Source organism: Tiliqua scincoides, chromosome 6 (assembly GCF_035046505.1).
Source record: "Tiliqua scincoides isolate rTilSci1 chromosome 6, rTilSci1.hap2, whole genome shotgun sequence".
Lineage (NCBI taxonomy): Eukaryota > Metazoa > Chordata > Lepidosauria > Squamata > Scincidae > Tiliqua > Tiliqua scincoides.
Genome location: NC_089826.1, coordinates 6,506,560 through 6,528,458, shown reverse-complemented (window position 1 = coordinate 6,528,458; position 21,899 = coordinate 6,506,560). Strand labels below are relative to the sequence as shown.

At 48.4% G+C, this 21,899-nt stretch overlaps 1 protein-coding gene and 1 pseudogene across 1 annotated transcript in view; both read right to left on the bottom strand.

The window, feature by feature from the left end:
• ADAMTS3 (ADAM metallopeptidase with thrombospondin type 1 motif 3) overlaps nucleotides 1-21,899 on the bottom strand; it is a 138,493-nt gene that overhangs the window by 56,806 nt on the left and 59,788 nt on the right. The window lies entirely within an intron of this gene.
• On the bottom strand, nucleotides 16,723-16,842 carry LOC136656445 (5S ribosomal RNA; annotated as a pseudogene).

Here is a 21,899-nt window from a genome sequence, read left to right as displayed (position 1 = left end):
CTATGCCCGCTGCATGAATGGAATAGTCTCAATAGGCAGGCCAGAAAAAAGAAAGAGAAGTCTGTGCCAAGCAGGGTTTTGGGCTTGGCTGCCATCTCCCTCTTTAAATAAGTGGCTTTGTGGTTAGGGCAAAGTGGAGAATCCTCCTTTTTGTGTGTGTATGTAAGGAGTAAAAGGGACAGAATGACACAATTTCTTTTCCCTACTGCAGTGCCCGAGTTGTGGGATATGCGCTACAATGTGGTGTGCATATCTACTTCCTCCAGAAGTGTAGCTAAAGGGGGTGCAAAGTACTAAGTTTTGCACAGGGCCTCACTGCTCTGTGCAAGTGGCCCTTCCCCTTCGGAGCCATTCCGGGCCACTAGACCAAAACGGAGGTGTACACCCAGAAGGATTTCCTCTATGGTGAACTCGTGCAAGGAAAGCACCCTACAGGTAGACCACAGCTGCGATACAAGGACATCTGCAAGAGGGATCTGAAGGCCTTAGGCGTGGACCTCAACAGGTGGGAAACCCTGGCCTCTGAGCGGCCCGCTTGGAGGCAGGCTGTGCAGCATGGCCTTTCCCAGTTTGAAGAGACACTTGGCCAACAGTCTGAGGCTAAGAGGCAAAGAAGGAAGGCCCATAGCCAGGGAGACAGACCAGGGACAGACTGCACTTGCTCCCGGTGTGGAAGGGATTGTCACTCCCGAACTGGCCTTTTCAGCCACACTAGACGCTGTTCCAGAACCACCTTTCAGAGCGTGATACCATAGTCTTTCGAGACTGAAGGTTGCCAACAGGAACACCCAGAAGGCGTCCCTGGAATGCTCCCCAAAATGTGTATGCCTCCGTTTTACTCTAGTGGCTTGGAACGGCTCCAAAGGCGAGGGGAAGAGGCCACTTGCACGGCACGGTGAAGCACTGTGCAAAACATAGTGCTTTGCACCCCCTCTCGCAACGCTGCTAATTTCCTCCTTGGCGCCTCTTAATATTATTATTATTAACTTTTTGCTGCTGCAATTTTTTTTTCTTTTGATGCAACTTTATTGATGCAAAGGAATGTAGGCTCCGTGCAGAAAAAGCTGAGGAATATGTGGGGAAGAGGTGGAGTCCCACACCGCCAGGATCCCACCCCTCTCTCAACGCACTTGGCACACTTAACACAACACAGTGGGGCACAATTTGGAGGACAGGTGGAATGCACAGAAAACGGATGGACAGGCTGAGTGCCTGTTTGGTGGTACGATCCGAGCTTAAGTGAGCTTCACTGTTCCAAAAACTTGAAACGACGATTTACAATGTTCCGCCAAACCTCCAGAAATGTTGTATTTGTCAGACCGGGTCTCCTTGGCGCATGTAACTGAGGATAAGCTATATTTAGTTTTCTGGTACCTGTGCTGAAGAAGAGAAGCCAATCTGTTTGCAGATCTATGATAGACACACTAATCTCACATAATCTCATTCTGAAATTAACAGGGTTACTATCACACCTTTTTTTCTTATCGTTTTTTCTGTGGCATGTAAAGCCACCATCACCTTCTTTCTTTCTTTCTTTCTTTCTTTCTTTCTTTCTTTCTTTCTTTCTTTCTTTCTATCCCTCCCTCCCTCCCTCCCTCCCTCCCTCCCCATCTATCTATCTATCTATCTATCTATCTATCTATCTATCTATCTATCTATCTATCTATCTATCTATCTATCTATTCCTTCCTCCTCATCCAATCCGTCCGTCCGTCCGTCCGTCCGTCCGTCCATCTATCTATCTATCTCCTCCCCCCTTCGCAAACCAAAGTTTATAAATTCAGTCCCACACCACCAGGATCCTACCTCCCTCTCCTCCTCAGCAAAAGAATTCACTTTTTGAAAGTGTATGAGCTCCGAATTTACAAACTTTGTCATTTAACATCTTTTTGGATTAAAGATTCAATTGTACAAGAAATGACCTAATTTTAAAAGGATTTTAATTTTAATTTAATTTTAAAAGGAAATACAGTGTTTTAATACAAAGGAATATGTTAAAGCTGACACGTACTCTCCTAAAACAGAAATATGACTAAAAGGGCTCAATCCTAACCAACTTTTCGAGATAAGGGCAAGACAGCTCAGAGGTAAGGGAACAAACATTTCCTTATCTTAAGGAGGCCTCCGTGAGTCCCACCCAACTGCAGGATGCAGCACATGCCCCATTGGCATAGCTGTGCCAGTGCTGGAAAGTTGATTAGGGTTTGGGCCTAAATTAAACTGATTAGGCTAAAGCCTACTGCTTTATGTAAAAAAGAGAACTATGGGGAGGGGTGGGTCTGCATTGTATGGGACATGACTTGTGCACTGTATTCACTACGATGGGCTTCCCACCGGTGAGTTATGAGAAGCACAAAGATCAGGGAACTTTCTACTAAGGACCATCCATTGTGGTCAGGTGTGTCATCTTGCATTCCTATTTTATGCCCCCCAATTTCTGAGTTCTGCAATGTATTCTGTCTCCAATTATGAAGCCTTGGGCTGGACTGGATGACGCTATCCTTCTGCTGTGGCCTTTGTACAGTGGAGAGCAAAAGCATGCCTGCCTTCTCCCCTGACCCAGGGAGCACATCCACTCTGCCTCCTTCACACCCACAGGGTATCAGAAAATGGGAATGAGTGCCAATAAGTGGAATGACTTAAATCGGGCCACCACGTCTTTTGCTCAGATAGTGAAGGTCATCTTGACAGCCAAGAGCTCTTCAAAAAACAGCCTTTCTCCACGCAGTTCACTTATACATACCGCGCTGCAGTTAACAGCCTGACTCGCTATGAATCCTTGGATCGAGAGCCACTGCAGTTTCATTTAGGTCAGTGGGGCAAAACCATCTTAGACTGAAGCGACGGGTTTGTGGAGCGGGCTGACAGCCCGATGAGACAACCCACAACTTCAGGCCAGTGTCCAGAGCTCTCGGCTTCTAAAGGACTTGCAGACTGCAGGCCATGTGGTCACATCCTCAGGATAGGATGCCAAGGACCTCATCCCTACCTCCCCACACACACTTCACTAGCTTCATCCAAACTTTTTAGCTTCCCACAACATTTTAGGTGAAATTTCAGTAGCAACTGTACCAAGTGGTGTCGCTAGGGAGGTGCAGTGCGAGCCACACCAGGTGATGCGCACAGGGAGGACAAACACACTACTATTGGCCCTTTTTTTTTTTTAAATCTTGGTACTTTACCATCATGTTATATATCATTATATATACCATATATCGTGCAATACCATCAAGTTAAATATCATTTGATGCGTAATTTCATGCAGAATGCAATGAAATAAAACGTGTTGAGATGCCTCTATTCTATCAAAAGTTATAGCAAAAAAAACCAGTGAGGCGGGGCTATGATACATCACCACGCCCACAACCTGGGGCATTGCCCCACCCATTGCATGGGAGGAAGTTCATCATGGGGATGACGCTCTGGCCTCCCATAATTGGTGGCACAAACCCTAGTGACGACACTGAACCACACGCGCATCTGTTTTCTTTCTAAGGAAAAAGAGAAGGGCAGGTAACATCTGCCTGGTCTTGCGGTCTTTTCACCGTCTTCTTAAGACCTTTTAGTTTAAGCAGGCATTTAATCAGGAGAGCTGATTTTCAGTTGTGTTTAGATTATTTATGTCTCTGCTTTCTAACTCAGGTTCTCGGGTTTTCGAAACGGCGTTCAAACTTTTTTTTTTTAACATATTGATCAACTCTGTGAGCCAGAGTTGGGCGCTTGCATGTGGGACAGAAAGCATCTTAGGCCCAAATCCTAACCCACTTTCTAGCACTGGCATAGCTGTGCCGATGGGACGAGTGCTGCATCCTGCAGTTGGGGGGTACTCACGGAGAGCTCCTCAAAGTAAGGGAATGTTTACTGACCTAGTAAGGGAATGTGCATTGCCCTTATGTTGGTGCTGGAGAGAGGGTTAGGATTGTGCCCAAATGACATGGACGAGCAGTGTGCCAAAGCAGTGACGCGTGGTGGTGGACTGACCTGAAAATCTCAGTCCCACTGAAAACGTAGTTCCCTGTGGTCTCTGCCCTGAGCTCCAACCCACTTTGCAGCCAGAACTCCAAGGCAAGGGGAATGAATGTCTGCTCGGACCAACCAAGATTCACACCACTTATTAGGTAGTGTTTTAATAATCACATAAAAACACCACTGTGGACAGATTTGTTCAGTACCAACTGAGAAATTCCACTGTGACAGTTCAAAGAAAAACAGCACGCAGCCAATCTGTGATGTCATGTTTGAATGCTGGTCTCGGTAACTGAAGCATTTTTGTATTTCTGAACTGCCAGAGAGCTACAAATCCATTTCCCCCCCCCCATCCTCTGATTTCCCAGACCAGACACTTTTAATGTTCAAGGTTCCGCATTGCGTTGGGATTGTTATCCAGTACAGCCTAAATCAGGACGTAGCCTTATGGCGAAGGACGCCTGGGACTTTTCAAATTTATCCTCCTTACTCCAAGAGGAGCATTCTAGAGGGAATTATGTTGAGAGAAGGAGAATTGTTTCCCCAAGATTGCATGGACTGGTACTCAAGCCTCAGAGGACCATATGTTAATCTATACTATGCAAACAGACTAGCACAGCTTGTTATTCTGGGGCATGAATCATACAGCATTTTTCTAATGGAAAAGTAGCCAGTGGTGGGTAGGAAAGTGGGTTGGAAAAGTAGCTAGAGGGGGTGCAAAGAACTAAGTTTTGCAGGGAGCCGCACTGCAGCATGTCAGCAGCCCCTCCCCTTTGGAGCCATTCTGGGAGCAAATCGGAGGTATATGCCTGGCTCCGAAGGGAAGGGGCCCTTTTCACACTGCAGTGAGGGTCCCTCTAGTTATACCACTGCCTAGTTCAGGAAGATTTGCCTCTGATTTGCATTTGCCTCCATTTTGCTCCCACCACCCGGAATGGCTCCTAAGGGAAGGGGGAGGGACCGCTTGCACACCGTGGTGAGGCTCCCTGCAAAACTCAGTGCTTTGCACCCCTCTTGCTACGCCACTGGAAACAGCAAACAATATATCATCACCTGACTTGCGATATCGTCCAAAGAACGTCTACACACAGCTTGGTTCTGTTTGTTCAGCGCAGAGGTGGGGCCTGGGGGGGCTGAGCCTTGGGTTTCTAGCCGCATTCATTGAGGACGAGGGCTCCAAAATGCACCTTCTTGGTGTGTTTAAGACCATAGGAAGAGCTTTGCTGGATCAGATCAAGGGTATGTCTGGCCCAGCACTCCAACAGTGATTAGACAGGTGCTTCTGGCCACTCACAAACAGGTCACGGAAGAGATGGTCTTCCCTCACTGTTTGTCACTGCCATCGTGTCTAGGAGATAGTGTGCCTGTGAACATGGAGGCTCAATTGAGCTATCAAAGCTAATAGTCATACCCTGGGCCTTCCTTGGTCTCAGTCAAAGGGAAGGGAGTTACTTACACTCTGTCTCTTTTCCTCCTTGGTTCTCTCCCTAACCAGAAAGAACCATTGACGCTCTTCTCCCTTGGCCTTCCCTTTCCCCAGGCTTTGATACCTAGCTTTCCAGTCACACTCATTGGACGGCCCTTACTCACAATCAGGTTACTGGCCACAAAGAAGTTTTCCTCTGGCTCAAAGGAACCAATCACCTGGGTGTCACGGGATGCCTGGAGCCTCACTGGAAGGGCTGCTGCTTCTCCTGCCCCTGATGTGGGCAATGGACCCTTTTCCTTTGCTACAACAGACCATTGATAGGTCTGTTATCACAAACAGCCCAGTACTATGACCTGCCAGGGCATTGCATGAAGACCCACCGACGAAGGGTGCGCTGCATGCTATGTTGGCAGCGGGGGGGGGGGGGGGAGTGATCAGACTGGGAAATATTTTTTTTTACTCACCTCCTGGTAAGCTGCTTTATCACCAATGGGTCTCCTTAGATCCACGCCAGCTATTTTGCAGGCATATATCTGAGGAGAGGTAGGGGGCATGTTAGTGCAGGAAAAATGGCATCACGGCATATGCTGCCACCATCAAGATCTACACCCCCATGCTCCCTGCCACCTCCTGCCCTTGAAACTCCCTACTACCACCTTACCTGCAATGGCGCCATTGCTATACATATGGCGCCTCCAGCACATCTTTTATAATCCTGTATTAGGGCAGCAGACCAGGAGCTCTGCTGTCTTAAGTGGCCCGTAGAATTGGTTCATAATCCTTTGGAAAGCTGTTTACATTAAATGGAAGGCAATTAATCAACTCGTCACCTTCAACTGATTGATACCCTGGATGCATTCAGAAGGAACTGCCACCAGGTCCTCAATGTCCCTTTAGATACGGATGAATATTTTAGGATGATTATAAATAGCTCTCCGCCCATGTCCCTTGAGCAGACATTAAAGCGTGTCACAGAGAGCTGCTTTACGTTGAACTGTATTTTGCAAGCCTCAGAATAAGACATAAATGAGCTCTCTCATAAAAAAAAGAGAGTGAACGCATTTGCATGCCAAGAGGCTCACAGAGCCAAAAGGTACTACTGTAAATCTGTTTACGAAAAAGAACCTTCTTTCATGAGAATCCATTTTTTTAAATGAAGGTACACTGAACACTGCTTGCTACATGGCACACATATGGAAGCAAGAAAAAAGGAACAAATGTTTAAATCCAGACAAACAGATGCATTACCTTATGGTCTAATAGCATAGTTTAAAATAACACGACCATGGGCTAGATTTCTGCATCTTTCTTTTAAGAAAAGAAAATTTAGAATGGTCTTATGGATTCTAGACACCCACACATAAGAAGACCAGTTTTTTTTGGCTTCCATCTGTTTGTCACCTGAGTGACCAAGGTATGAGTCAAGGTGATAAGATGCAGACTTAGGGGCAGGGCTCTGCAAAAAGCTCGGGGCTCTGTCCAGTCCTTGGTGGATTCCATTCAGTTCCATGGAATGGCATTGGCAAGCTGTTTTAGAGAGGGAGCATGACCATATACGAGAATGACTGTTATCCAGCAGCGTAGCTAGAGGGGGTGCAGAGCACTAAGTTTTGCAGGGAGCCTCCCCGCTCCCCGTGTGCAAGTGAACTCCCCTCCTCCCTTTTGGAGCCATTCCGGGTGGGGGGGGAGGAGCAAAATGGAGGTGCATGCCTCCGTTTTGCTGCCCCTGCCAGAATGGCTCTGAATTGCATGCTGTGGGGAGGCTCCCTGCAAAACTTCGTGCTTTGCACCCCTCTAGCTATGCTACTGCTGTTAGCCACTTTTATGGAGAAGGCGGAGAGCCTGCACTTCAGACTCTGTTGTAGCAAGAACAAACTTGGTTGCTGTTTTCAGTGAGGGGACAGCCTGCTCTGAGACTCCCTCCTGCCCCAGTTCATGCCCTGCCCTGCCCTGCCCATCACAACATGCATTCTAACTGTCCCTATTTACTGAGGATATTTTTGATCCTAGTAAATCACTGTCCCCACAGAGGTTGTATCTTTGGGCTTTTGGAGATGCCTGGTTGAAATATTCCTAGCAGCAGTTACATAAGAACATAAGAACAGCCCCGCTGGATCAGGCCATAGGCCCATCTAGTCCAGCTTCCTGTATCTCACAGTGGCCCACCAAATGCCCCGGGGAGCACACCAGATAAGAAGAGACCTGCAAGGCCTCTTGGGAATTGTAGTTAAGAACATAAGAACAGCCCCACTGGAGCAGGCCATAGGCCCATCTAGTCCAGCTTCCTGTATCTCACAGCGGCCCACCAAATGCCCCAGGGAGCACACCAGATAAGAAGAGACCTGCAAGGCCTCTTGGGAATTGTAGTTAAGAACATAAGAACAGCCCCGCTGGATCAGGCCATAGGCCCATCTAGTCCAGCTTCCTGTATCTCACAGCGGCCCACCAAATGCCCCAGGGAGCACACCAGATAAGAAGAGACCTGCAAGGCCTCTTGGGAATTGTAGTTAAGAACATAAGAACAGCCCCACTGGAGCAGGCCATAGGCCCATCTAGTCCAGCTTCCTGTATCTCACAGCAGCCCACCAAATGCCCCAGGGAGCACACCAGATAACAAGAGACCTGCAAGGCTTCCTGGGAATTGTAGTTAAGAACATAAGAACAGCCCCACTGGATCAGGCCATAGGCCCATCTAGTCCAGCTTCCTGTATCTCACAGTGGCCCACCAAATGCCCCGGGGAGCACACCAGATAAGAAGAGACCTGCAAGGCCTCTTGGGAATTGTAGTTAAGAACATAAGAACAGCCCCACTGGAGCAGGCCATAGGCCCATCTAGTCCAGCTTCCTGTATCTCACAGCGGCCCACCAAATGCCCCAGGGAGCACACCAGATAAGAAGAGACCTGCAAGGCCTCTTGGGAATTGTAGTTAAGAACATAAGAACAGCCCCGCTGGATCAGGCCATAGGCCCATCTAGTCCAGCTTCCTGTATCTCACAGCGGCCCACCAAATGCCCCAGGGAGCACACCAGATAAGAAGAGACCTGCAAGGCCTCTTGGGAATTGTAGTTAAGAACATAAGAACAGCCCCACTGGAGCAGGCCATAGGCCCATCTAGTCCAGCTTCCTGTATCTCACAGCAGCCCACCAAATGCCCCAGGGAGCACACCAGATAACAAGAGACCTGCAAGGCTTCCTGGGAATTGTAGTTAAGAACATAAGAACAGCCCCACTGGATCAGGCCATAGGCCCATCTAGTCCAGCTTCCTGTATCTCACAGTGGCCCACCAAATGCCCCAGGGAGCACACCAGATAACAAGAGACCTCATCCTGGTGCCCTCCCTTGCATCTGGCAAGAGCAAGATGCTCAGTTGCTAGAGCGGCCACAGTCCCTCAGGGCTGAGCTCCCTCTCACCTTCCCTGAACCTCCAGAAGTTGAATCTCTGAGTGGAAGACAGATGTTCCTTAGCTTTAGAGCACAATCATCTAAATGTGCACGCATTAAGACTATGGAGCCTGAAAGTGCACAGGCTTTTCACACACTGCAGCTGCTATATTCTGACAGCATACTGCAGGGCAATTACATGCTTTAACCTGAAGAACAAACACCGCGTTGAAATCAGTGGAGGGTAACTTGCGGAGTTAATGAATGCCGCATAGAGAGTCGATGCGCGGCACTAGCGGTCATGAGGAGTGCTAAGCTTGGTACGTGCGGGGAATGAGAAAGACTGACCCAGCGAACCAAAAAGCAAGATCTTACCCCTGCCACCAGCAAGGCAGCTCCCAGGCAGGAGGAGGAACTGGCCAAATCTTTGCTGAACTGCAGCAGCCCATAGGTTACAACCAGAAAGAGCACTGCAATATATCAGTCCAGTCAGATCAGATGTTCTGGGGAACCGGGAGGTGCTTGGCTGGCTCTGTACAACTGATGCTTCAGGTCTGGTTCCCAGTCTGAGCAACTTGCTGCCATTAGTGCCAGAGTCTCATTCCATCCTCACTTTGTCCTAGACTTCCACCTTTTAGAACCTAACCAATTGGCCCCTCCAATCTCTGTTCACTGCTCTGGACCTTGAGACCTCTGACTTTCCAGTCCACATTCCTCTAACCTTCGTTCACTAAGAACATAAGAACATAAGAACAGCCCCACTGGATCAGGCCATAGGCCCATCTAGTCCAGCTTCCTGTATCTCACAGCGGCCCACCAAATGCCCCAGGGAGCACACCAGATAACAAGAGACCTCATCCTGGTGCCCTCCCCTACATCTGGCATTCTGACTTAACCCATTTCTAAAATCAGGAGGTTGCGCATACACATCATGGCTTGTACCCCATAATGGATTTTTCCTCCAGAAACTCGTCCAATCCCCTTTTAAAGGCATCTAGGCTAGACGCCAGCACCACATCCTGTGGCAAGGAGTTCCACAGACCGACCACGCGCTGAGTAAAGAAATATTTTCTTTTGTCTGTCCTAACCCGCCCAACACTCAATTTTAGTGGATGTCCCCTGGTTCTGGTATTATGTGAGAGTGTAAAGAGCATCTCCCTATCCACTCTGTCCATCCCCTGCATAATTTTGTATGTCTCAATCATGTCCCCCCTCAAGCGTCTCTTTTCTAGGCTGAAGAGGCCCAAACGCCGTAGCCTTTCCTCATAAGGAAGGTGCCCCAGCCCCGTAATCATCTTAGTCGCTCTCTTTTGCACCTTTTCCATTTCCACTATGTCTTTCTTGAGATGCGGCGACCAGAACTGGACACAATACTCCAGGTGTGGCCTTACCATCGATTTGTACAACGGCATTATAATACTAACCGTTTTGTTCTCAATACCCTTCCTAATGATCCCAAGCATAGAATTGGCCTTCTTCACTGCCGCCGCACATTGGGTCGACACTTTCATCGACCTGTCCACCACCACCCCAAGATCTCTCTCCTGATCTGTCACAGACAGCTCAGAACCCATCAGCCTATATCTAAAGTTTTGATTTTTTGCCCCAATGTGCATGACTTTACACTTACTGACATTGAAGCGCATCTGCCATTTTGCTGCCCATTCTGCCAGTCTGGAGAGATCCTTCTGGAGCTCCTCACAATCACTTCTGGTCTTTACCACTCGGAAAAGTTTGGTGTCGTCTGCAAACTTAGCCACTTCACTGCTCAACCCTGTCTCCAGGTCATTTATGAAGAGGTTGAAAAGCACCGGTCCCAGGACAGATCCTTGGGGCACACCGCTTTTCACCTCTCTCCATTGTGAAAATTGCCCATTGACACCCACTCTCTGCTTCCTGGCCTCCAACCAGTTCTCAATCCACGAGAGGACCTGTCCTCTAATTCCCTGACTGTGGAGTTTTTTCAGTAGCCTTTGGTGAGGGACCGTGTCAAACGCCTTCTGAAAGTCCAGATATATAATGTCCACGGGTTCTCCCGCATCCACATGCCTGTTGACCTTTTCAAAGAATTCTATAAGGTTCGTGAGGCAAGACTTACCCTTACAGAAGCCATGCTGACTCTCCCTCAGCAAGGCCTGTTCGTCTATGTGTTTTGAGATCCTATCTTTGATGAGGCATTCCACCATCTTACCCGGTATGGATGTTAGGCTGACCGGCCTATAGTTTCCCGGGTCCCCCCTCTTTCCCTTTTAAAAATAGGCGTGACATTTGCTATCCTCCAATCTTCTGGCACCGTGGCCGTTTTGAGGGACAAGTTGCATACCTTAGTCAAGAGATCTGCAACTTCATTCTTCAATTCCTTAATAACCCTTGGGTGTATGCCATCAGGGCCCGGTGACTTATTGATCTTTAATTTATCAATGAGGTCTGAAACATCTTCTCTTTTAACCTCTATCTGACTTAACTCCTCGGTCAGGAGGGGCCGTTCGGGCAGCGGTATCTGCCCGAGGTCTTCTGCCGTGAAGACAGATGCAAAGAACTCATTTAATTTCTCTGCCATCTCTAAGTCTCCTTTTATCTCCCCTTTCCCTCCCTCACCATCCAGAGGGCCAACCGCTTCTCTGGCGGGTTTCCTGCTTCTAACATATTTGAAGAAGCTTTTATTATTCCCCTTAATGTTGCTGGCCATGCGTTCCTCATAGTCTCGCTTGGCCTCCCCTATCACCTTCTTACATTTCTTTTGCCACAGTTTATGTTCCTTTTTATTCTCTTCATTAGGGCAAGACTTCCATTTACGGAAGGAAGCTTCCTTGCCCTTCACAGCCTCTCTAACTTGGCTGGTTAGCCATGCGGGCACTCTCCTGGATTTAGTGGAACCCTTCTTTCTTTGCGGTATACACCTCTGCTGGGCCTCTATTACTGTTGTTTTAAGCAGCCTCCATGCACTCTGGAGAGACTGGACTCTTTTTACCCTCCCTTTCAACCTCCTTCTAACCAGCCTCCTCATTTGAGGGAAGTCCGCCCGTCGGAAGTCAAGGGTTTTTGTTAGAGATTTGCCTGGTATTTTTCCCCCAACGTGCACGTCAAAACGGATCGCAGCATGATCACTGTTCCCCAATGGCTCAGTAACGTTTACATCTCTAACCAGGTCCTGCGTACCGCACAAAATTAAATCCAGAGTCACCTGTCCTCTGGTGGGCTCCGTGACTAGCTGATCTAAGCCACAGTCATTTAGCACGTCAAGAAATCCGGTTTCCTTATCGTGACCAGAACACAAATTGACCCAGTCAATATGAGGATAATTGAAGTCCCCCATGATTACAACCCTGTCCTTCCTTGTCACCTCCCTGATCTGTTTCCTCATTTCAAGGTCCCCATCAGATTTCTGGTCTGGAGGACGATAGCACGCCCCCAGTATTACATCGCTGCACAAGCTTGGTAATTTAACCCACAGAGATTCTACGGTGGAGTCGGACCCACCTTCAATCTCTACTTTGCTGGATTCTATCCCTTCCTTAACATAGAGGGCCACCCCACCTCCAACACGCCCCTGCCTGTCCCTCCTGTAGAGTTTATAGCCCGGGATTGCGGTATCCCACTGATTCTCCGCATTCCACCAGGTTTCCGTTACGCCCACTATGTCAATATTTTCCCTTGTCACCAGACATTCCAGTTCTCCCACCTTTGCTCGTAGACTTCGGGCATTCGCATAAAAGCATTTATACACGGAATGCCCCAGGATGGGCTGCTTATTCGCTCCTTTGTCCCCGCATCCTCTCATTGTGCCAAACCGTCTATCACATCCCATCACCCTACCTTTCCCAATTTCTTCTCCTACCCTGCCTTTGTCTTGTTGTTCTCTAACCTCCCCATCCTCATCCCATAGGGATGAGGAGTCCCGAACCGGATGCCCCTCGGCTCCTGTCGGCCTTCCCCCAGGGATCAGTTTAAAAGCTGCTCTGCCACCTTTTTAATGTTATGCGCCAGCAGTCTGGTTCCATTCTGGTTCAAATGGAGCCCGTCCCTCTTGTACAGGCCCCGCTTGTCCCAAAACGTTCCCCAGTGCCTAACAAATCTAAACCCCTCCTCCCTACACCACCGTCTCATCCACGCATTGAGACCCCTGATCTCCGCCTGCCTAGCTGGCCCTGCGCGTGGAACAGGTAGCACTTCAGAGAACGCTACCTTTGAGGTCCTGGCTTTCAGCTTCCTGCCTAAAAGCCTAAATTTGGCCTCCAGGACCTCCCAGCTACACTTGCCCACATCGTTGGTGCCGACATGCACCACAGCCGCTACCTCTCCCCCAGCACTGTCTACCAGCCTGTCTAGACGAGAAGTGATGTCCGCAACCTTCGCACCAGGCAGGCAAGTCACCATGCGGTCCTCACATCCGTCGCAAACCCCCCTCTCTATGTTTCTAATAATCGAATCCCCCACTACAAGAAGCTCTGTTGCACCAGAGCTTGGCTTTGGCCACTCCTGGACAGTGCCCTTGCCTCTGGTTCTTCCCTGCAGTAGGATAGCTAGAGGCAGTGCAAAGCACTAAGTTTTGCAGGTGCCTGAATGCGCCATTGCAAGGGGCCCCTCCCCTTCCCCTTTGGAGCCATTCCTGGTGGCAAGAGCAAAACGGAGGCTGCCAGGAATGGCTCTGAAGGGAAGGTGGAGCCCTTTGCGTGGCGCATTCAGGTGCCTGCAAAACTCGGTGCTTTGCACCCGCTCTAGCTATGCTACTGTTTCCGTGTGACTCCTGGCAGGGTTCATGCTGCAGGTTCAAACTTGATCAAACAGGTTGGAAATTCTACGTCAAAGTCCTAACCAACCAGATAATTTTGCAACAAGTGAGTAGACAGAACTGCCAAAGACAAAAAAAAAGCCATTGCCCTCCATCTACAGTATGCGTCTTTAGTACAAACATAGAGGAGAGGTGCGGAGCATGGGTGAGGATAGCAGCGCTCACAGAGACAGGCGCTGTTTTTAGAAAGGAGTGAAGGACAGTCAATATTTGACAGATCCATGCTAAAGAATGCCTATGAGATCATTCCTCAAACTTTTTTTTTTTTCCTAGTACTGCACAACTGACATAATAAGAACTGGTTTGGCATTTGTATTTGGGGGAAACTGCTTCAGTAATTTTTTTTTTCCGCTAAATGCAAAAAGAGCAGAAGAAGAAAAGGTTCTTCAATCTTCTTGCCATTGAAGAAAAGGTCCATAATGCAATGTTCAGGTTGCATATACAAGTGTGTGCCGCTTAACAATGGGGATATGGTCTCCAACCCCCGTTGTTGTGCAGTTCAGTTGTTAAGCGAACATTCCACCCAATCTAGTGCCATTGATGTGTAAACAGACACTCCCTGCAAGACACTAGCTGGCTGCACAGGCTACTGGAGATAGACTGCCTCTTCTTAGCATTAAGCACCTCTCTTTTGTGGAAACAGACACACTGCTACAGGCTATGGGAGTCCTATGGATCACTAAGACTCTTTGTTGTGTTTTGACCACGGTCATATATGTGGTCCGTCATTAGGCGGTCCGTCGTTAAGCGGTGCACATCTGTATATACACACACACGGCATGCTTATTAGTTAGGCAAAGTTTTGTCAATTGTAACAGCATGAGATACATCCTGCCTCGTTATCACCGAATGTGAGCTTTCCAGGCAAATCTACATATAGCAGCAGAACTTTGGAGAGACTGTGCCTGCTTTGAAACTTGCCTTAGAAGCTGTGAGCTGTGCCTATCAGCAGTTACAGCCTCAGGGGTCCTTGGCAGATTCCAGAACTTTCATCTTTCAGTCATCCTCATGAAGCAACCCTCTTAAGGGCAGGAGTCTGGTCTGGGCAGGAGGTCTGGTCTAGAGGGTAGAGCCTCCGTTTGCCTGAAGATAACATCCGCAGGTCGCCAGTTCGAGGCCACTGGCACCATGAATGGTGAGACCTTGAAGCAGCTGACAAGCCGAGTCGAGTTATTCCACCTGCTCTTCGGTGTGAGCGAAGAAGCGTCTTGGCTGCCCTCCACGTGAGAGATGAAGGAGCTGCTTGTCAGCTTGCGTGGGAGGAAACTGGAGGCCAGAATCTGATACTACATCAGAAAGTTCCATCTGAAATGTTGTGGTTCTTGAAAGATAGAACCTTTCAATTGTAAAAATCCCTACGGGGATTTAGAACAGCCTGCCTTTGTAAACCGCCTGGAATAAAGTCTGAGGAGAAATCTGACGACCAAGAAAGGCGGTATATAAATACCTGTATTATTATTAAGTGAAAAGAAACATGATGCTGCCTTTTCAATTGCTGCTGGTGGTTCTCAAACACCTGGAAAATAGCAGGTGGTGCAACTAACCAGACCTTGGGGGCAGCATTTCAGAATTCACCATCAACATCATGAGATGCTGACGATTAGGTCAATTATCTGATTGTCTCATTTGGGGGAAATGCTCCCGCTCATGGGTTTTAATCAGGGTTCTGGACAGCCATGGGCTTCCCCAGAATTGTTTATGGTCCTGCAATGAGTTGACAGCTCCTTCCTTCCTTCAGTCTCTTTGCAAGAAGGCATTCATGGGAAACTCAGTGCATCCCAAGAGACAGAAGTTCCATGTTGCCCTGTATATTTGTAAGGTTTGTTTGCTTGTGTATTTAGCAGCATTAATGTAGTGATCACCATTAGCTGAGAGATGCTTTAAAAAAATGGAAAGAGATCTGTCACTGGCCAGCAGCCATCACAGTGATGTTGAAGTTTCATGTTTAGAGGCCAGGATACCTCTGAATCCTGCTAGAGGGCAACAACCAGGGATTGTCGCTATGCCCCACTTGTGTGCTTCCTAGAGGAACCTGGCTGACTGCTGCAGGGAAGATCATGCTGGACTTTTGATCTAATACAGGGGTGCCCAAACCCTGGCCCAGGGGCCACTTGCAGCTCTCGGGGCCTCCCAATCCGGCCCGCGGGGAGCCTCCAGTCTCCAGTGAGCCTCTGGCCGTCCAGAGACTTTCTGGAGCCCTTGCTGGCCCGAGGCAACTGCTCTCAGTGTAGGGCAACTGGTTAAACTCCACTGCTTGCTGTTTCACGTCTGTGATGCAGCACTGGCAGTGCTGGAAAGGCCAGACTTGCTTTGTGCAAGACCTTTTATAGGCCTTGAACTATTGCAAGACCTTCATTCATACATATAAGTTCCATCTCTAATATATTCATTTATGTAAATTTATTCAAATTTGAAATGTAAATTAATTCCTTTTTTTCCCCGAACACTGACACAGTGTCAGAGAGATGATGTGGCACTCCTGCTGAAAAGTTTGGACACCCCTGACCTGATACAACAGAGCTCTTGCATTCTTAAAGCAGGAGATCACAGGTCCCTCTCGTTAAGGGGCTTATGATCCAAAACCCAACTCAGTGGTTGGTCTGTGGAACCCCTTGTCACAGGATGTGGTGACGGCATCTGGCCTAGATGCCTTTAAAAGGGAATTGGACAAGTTTCTGGAGGAAAAATCCATTACGGGTTGCAAGCCATGATATGTATGTGCAACCTCCTGATTCTAGAAATGGGCTATGTCAGATGCAAGGGAGGGCACCAGGATGCAGGTTGTGTCTGTTGTCTTGTGTGCTCCCTGGGGCATTTGGTGGGCCGCTATGAGATACAGGAAGCTGGACTAGATGGGCCTATGGCCTGATCCAATGGGGCTGTTCTTATGAGACAACACTGAAAGGGGTGAAAAATGGAGGCAGAGTAAACAAGGAAAGAATGTGCATTCATTTCAATTACACGTACTCAGATTTGGATACAGTACAGCATGGAGACATACTAGGGTTATGCCAAGGGTTTCACATTAAAAGTGGTTTTAATGAGGGGTGTGAAGTAAAAGAAGGGGTGTCCTGTTGGTTAATTCCAAGCAGGAAGAACATGAAATCTCATTGATTGGTTGGCAACCTTCAGTCTTGAAAGACTATGGTATAAGCCTACAACACCCGGTATTCCCAGGTGGTCTCCCATCCAAGTACTAACCAGGCCTGACCCTGCTTAGCTTCCGAGATCAGACAAGATCGGACATGTTCAGGGTAACAGTTGCTGCAAATCTCATTGACTTCTGCAAAAACAATTTCCATCTCCATTAGACACTATAATTAGTTCCTATTCACGGAGCTGAATCAATGGGTAGGCCAGACACCCAACAGACTGCGGACAAGTTGCTAATGCTCTCAGCAGTGTTTTCCTTGATGAATACCTTTTCCTTCCTCCCTTCCCATCTGCCCTGGTCTGGCAGCCTCAGTTCTCCCCGAAGCATCACACAATCAAAACTGAGACTGTGTTAACCTTTATTCCCAGCATTCTAATGGCATTGCTTTAATGCCATGGACCAATAAATTGTAAAGTCTTTATCAGCTTAGGTGAAATGAAATGGGATTTACTGCAGTTCCCGTTAACTAAGCCAGAGTACCTTGGTCTTATGAAAGCGGACGGTGACTGTGTCAGCTGGCCAACACCCTAATCGCTACCTCTTATTTACATAAAAGAGATTAAATGATGTCCTTGCCATCCTGCCCTTGCTGTTTTCAATGCAAAGTCAATTAGCTACCAACATTTTTCCCAGATAGCTTTCATTAGGACCAACTTCTAGGTTTCCTGTTTATGTTGTGGCATGGTTCTGATGATTCGGTCAACCTGACGGAGGGTCAGACTCAATCAAGACCAACATATGAGACCCAGGATGGTGTAGCGGTTCCTGTGTTGGGCTTAGACCTGGAAGATCCAGGTTCACATCTCCACTCAGCCACAAAGATTCCTGGGAGATTTTGCGTCAGAGCCTAATCTACCTCACAGGGTTGTTGTGAGAACATAAAGGAGGGGAGGAACGACCTACACCACCCTAAGCTTCTTGGAGGAAGGGTGGCATAAAAATGTGAAAAATAACTATGAAACTACCTTGCACAGAACAGTCAATTGAACCTGGTGACTCTTCAGGATTTCTGTGGAACTCTTACGTTGCTCAAACAAGTTGCTCAACCTGAGAAGCTCACTCAGAGATTAGGGTTTTACAGGGCCTGGCCGGTGAGGTCCAAGCCCTTGCCATCTATCTACCTAGTCTAGAGGTGTCCTTGATCCCCAGAGTTTAATCTACTAGGAGGCAAGGGGCTAGAGTCTGCTGAAATCCCTGGCTAAAGATGGTTGGCAACCTTCAGTCTCGAAAGACTATGGTATAAGCCTACAGCATCCGGTATTCCTAGGTGGTCTCCCATCCAAGTACTAACCAGGTCTGACCCTGCTTAGCTTCCGAGATCATGGTATAAGCCTACAGCATCCGGTATTCCTAGGTGGTCTCCCATCCAAGTACTAACCAGGCCTAACCCTGCTTAGCTTCCAAGATCAGATAAGATCAGGGATGTGTAGGGTAACAGTTGCTGCTCTGGCTAAAGATACCCCTTTCTCATTGCCTGGCAATGTGGGAATTGATCCACTGAATGGGTGGACAGTGGATTGGAACACACAATGGAAAAACAAAATCATGTGCTAGCCCTTCCTAGAGGTCTCCTAACTAGAGTGAAGAAGCAGCCAAATTTTATTTTGATTCAGTTATCATTCTCCCATTCTATCTACCCACATTCTTCTCTCTCTGTCTGCATTTGACACCAGAACGAGATGTTTGGAAATGATAACAGAGGCATCACTAGGATTCCCCATGACCATCATCATCATCATCATCATCATCACATGCACACTCAGAGATAAGTGAAAAGACCCTCTGGGCATACAAAACTAGTCCTGTGGCTCTCAATGCAGTGATCAGAGCCATTCACTTTACATTACAGCAAGTGTCACGATCAGCGTTTAACCCCTACACTGATTTTAAGGTCACAGAGGAGAATGTGACAGTCTTTGCTCTAGTGCAGCTCTCTGCATGCGCTGACCCCTGCATGCGTGCCGGCAGTCACAGTACTGCCATACATGTAGTTACAAGCAAGGATGCATAGGAATAGATATACATAAGGCAGCTTAAGGAATATCAAATAAATACTCATACAAAAAAGAATTGTAAAAAAAAAATAATCAACCACACGTACCATATATAACCAAATAAATCAGCAGTGCATATAGCCCACTGTCAAGAATGAAAAAAATGTAAGAGAATAAAGGATTACAATAATAATAATAATAATAATAATAATAATAACTTTATTTCTACCCCGCCTTTCTCCCCAAAGGGACTCAAGGCGGCTTACAACATATTAAAAACAATTTAAAAAACAAATAAAAACATATTAACACATACTAAAAACAGCAGTCAGAGTAAAAAAAATAGGTAAAAAGAGCATAGAGCAGCAGCAAGTCATAAAAGAATCAGGCCTGTAAAAAATATTAAAAGATGTTAAAAAGATGTTAAAAGGCCAAGAACTCAGAAGGCCTGTTTAAACAGAAGGGTCTTCAGGCCTTGCCGAAAGGTCTCAAGAGAGGGAGCCATTCTTAAGTCAAGGGGAAGGGAGTTCCATAGCGTTGGTGCCACTACTGAGAAGGCCCTATTTCTTGCAGCCGCCCCACGTACCTCCCTAGGCGGCGGCACTTGTAAAAAGGCCTTCTCTGATGACCTGAGAGGGCGAGCCGGATTGTACGGGAGCAGGTGATCTCTAAGATACCCTGGTCCAGAGCAGTATAGGGCTTTAAAGGTCAATACCAGCACCTTGAATTGGGCCCGGAAACGAATGGGCAGCCAGTGCAGCCGCTGGAGAAGCGGACTGACAGGGTTGAACCGCCTACCTCCAGTAACCACACGAGCCGCCGCATTCTGCACTAGTTGCAGTTTCCGAACCGTCTTCAAGGGCAGCCCCACATAGAGTGCATAACAGTAATCTAATCTCGATGTCACCGAGGCATGGATCACCGTGGCCAGGTCTGCACGATCCAAGTACGGCCGCAGCTGGCGCACCAGCCGAAGCTGAGCGAAGGCCCCCCTTGCCACAGCCGCCACCTGGGAATCCAGGAGCAGCTGCGAGTCCAGGTGGACCCCCAAGCTGCGGACCTGCTCCTTCAGAGGGAGTGCAACCCCATTCAGCGCAAGCCGATAGTCCAGCACCTGCATCGAGGATTTCCTAACCAGGAGAGCCTCTGTCTTATCCGGATTTAATTTCAGCTTGTTAGCCCCCATCCAGATCCTCACTGCCTCCAGACAGCGCTCCAGGTCCTCAACCGCCACCCTGGAGTCTGGAGGAAAGGAGAGATAGAGCTGGGTGTCATCAGCATATTGATGGCACCCCACTCCAAACCCCCGGATGACCTCTCCCAGCGGTTTCATGTAGATGTTAAATAGCATGGGGGACAGAATTGAGCCCTGTGGCACCCCGCATCTCAAGGGCCAGGGTGTCGAACAGGCATCCCCCAGCACCACCATCTGGGACCGACCCTCCAAGTAGGAGCGGAACCACCGCAAAACAGTGCCTCCAGCTCCCAACTCGGCCAATCGGCCCAGAAGGATACCATGGTCGATGGTATCGAAAGCCGCTGAGAGGTCCAGCAGGACCAACAGGGACGCACTCCCCCTGTCCAGTCCCCGGCGTAGGTCATCCACCAAAGCGACCAAGGCGGTTTCCGTCCCAAAGCCCGGCCTGAAGCCAGATTGAAAAGGATCCAGATAATCCGCTTCATCCAAGACCCTCTGGAGTTGGGACGCCACCACCCGCTCAATTACCTTGCCCAGAAACGGGATGTTGGAGACTGGCCGGTAGTTATCCAACACAGTGGAATCCAGGGAGGGCTTCTTCAGGAGGGGGCGAACCACCGCCCGTTTCAAAGCGAGTGGTAACGTCCCCTCCATCAAGGAAGAGTTGACCACCCTCCCTGTCCACTCAGCCAGCCCACCCCGGGCAGCTCTTATCAACCAAGCTGGGCAAGGGTCGAGCAGGCAGGCAGATGGCCTCACACTCCAAAGGAGTCTGTCCACATCCTCAGGCTGTACAAGCTGAAAAGAATCCCACAACACAGGACAAGCAGTTGCCAAGGGGACATCGTCAGACACTGTCAATGTGGCATTCAAGTTGTGACGAATACGATCGATTTTATCTGCAAAATGTTGCGCAAACACGTCACAGCAGCTGACCGTGTATTCCTCCTGGTCTACTGGGGGGGGCGCTGATGAAGGAGGCCCCGCACCACACGGAACAGCTCTGCCGGACGGTTGTCAGCAGACGCAATGGTAGCAGAGAAGAACGATCTCTTCGCTGCTACCACCGCCACGGAATAGGCTCTGTAATGGGCTCTACTCCGTGTCCGGTCGGATTCATCCCGAGTTTTCTGCCACCGTCGCTCTAGACAAGGTTTAGACCGTCTAGACGCTCTAGACGCTCTAGACCGTCACGTCTACAAGACAAGGTTTACAAGGACAAACATGATTTTAAAACCCCAATACACAAAACAGTCAAAGCAGCTATAAATTAAGTAATCTTCCTCTTCAGTGGTATCTACACTGACTGTCAGTACACACTTATGTGTTCAGACATTTGTCTTCCCAAGTTTTACCTGGAGATACTTGGAAATGAACCTGGGATATTTTGCATGCAATACCCATAGTTCTACCCTGAATATTTTATACCCCCAAATACCAGTGAGGCTAATTATTTTATTAGTGATTTCATGCCCCTCCATTTCTGCGTCTTCATCACATCCTCAAGGCAGGTCACTGAAAAGGAAGACAACGAGCTGCTAATGAAGTAGATCAGTGTTTCTCAAGGTTTGTCCTCCACTGTACCACTTCACAAGGTTCACCTATTTGAAGTACCACCAAAAGTAATGGGTGATGACACCATCACCAGTTACTTCTGGGTTGGGAAGCCAGATGTGACGGAACAAACACCAGTCAGAAACTCAGGGTGGATGGGAGGGCTTTGTTGAGTTCAGGAAAGCATGCTTTGGAGTTCTGCCTGCTGAGTCAAGCCTCCTGACACTGTTTGTTGTGTCACGTTCTTAGTCTGATCTTGCAAGCTAAGCAGGGTCAGGCCTGGTTAGTACTTGGATGGGAGACCGCCTGGGAATACCGGGTGCTGTAGGCTTATACCATGATCTCGGAAGCTAAGCAGGGTCAGGCCTGGTTAGTACTTGGATGGGAGACCGCCTGAGAATACCGGGTGCTGTAGGCTTATACCATGAT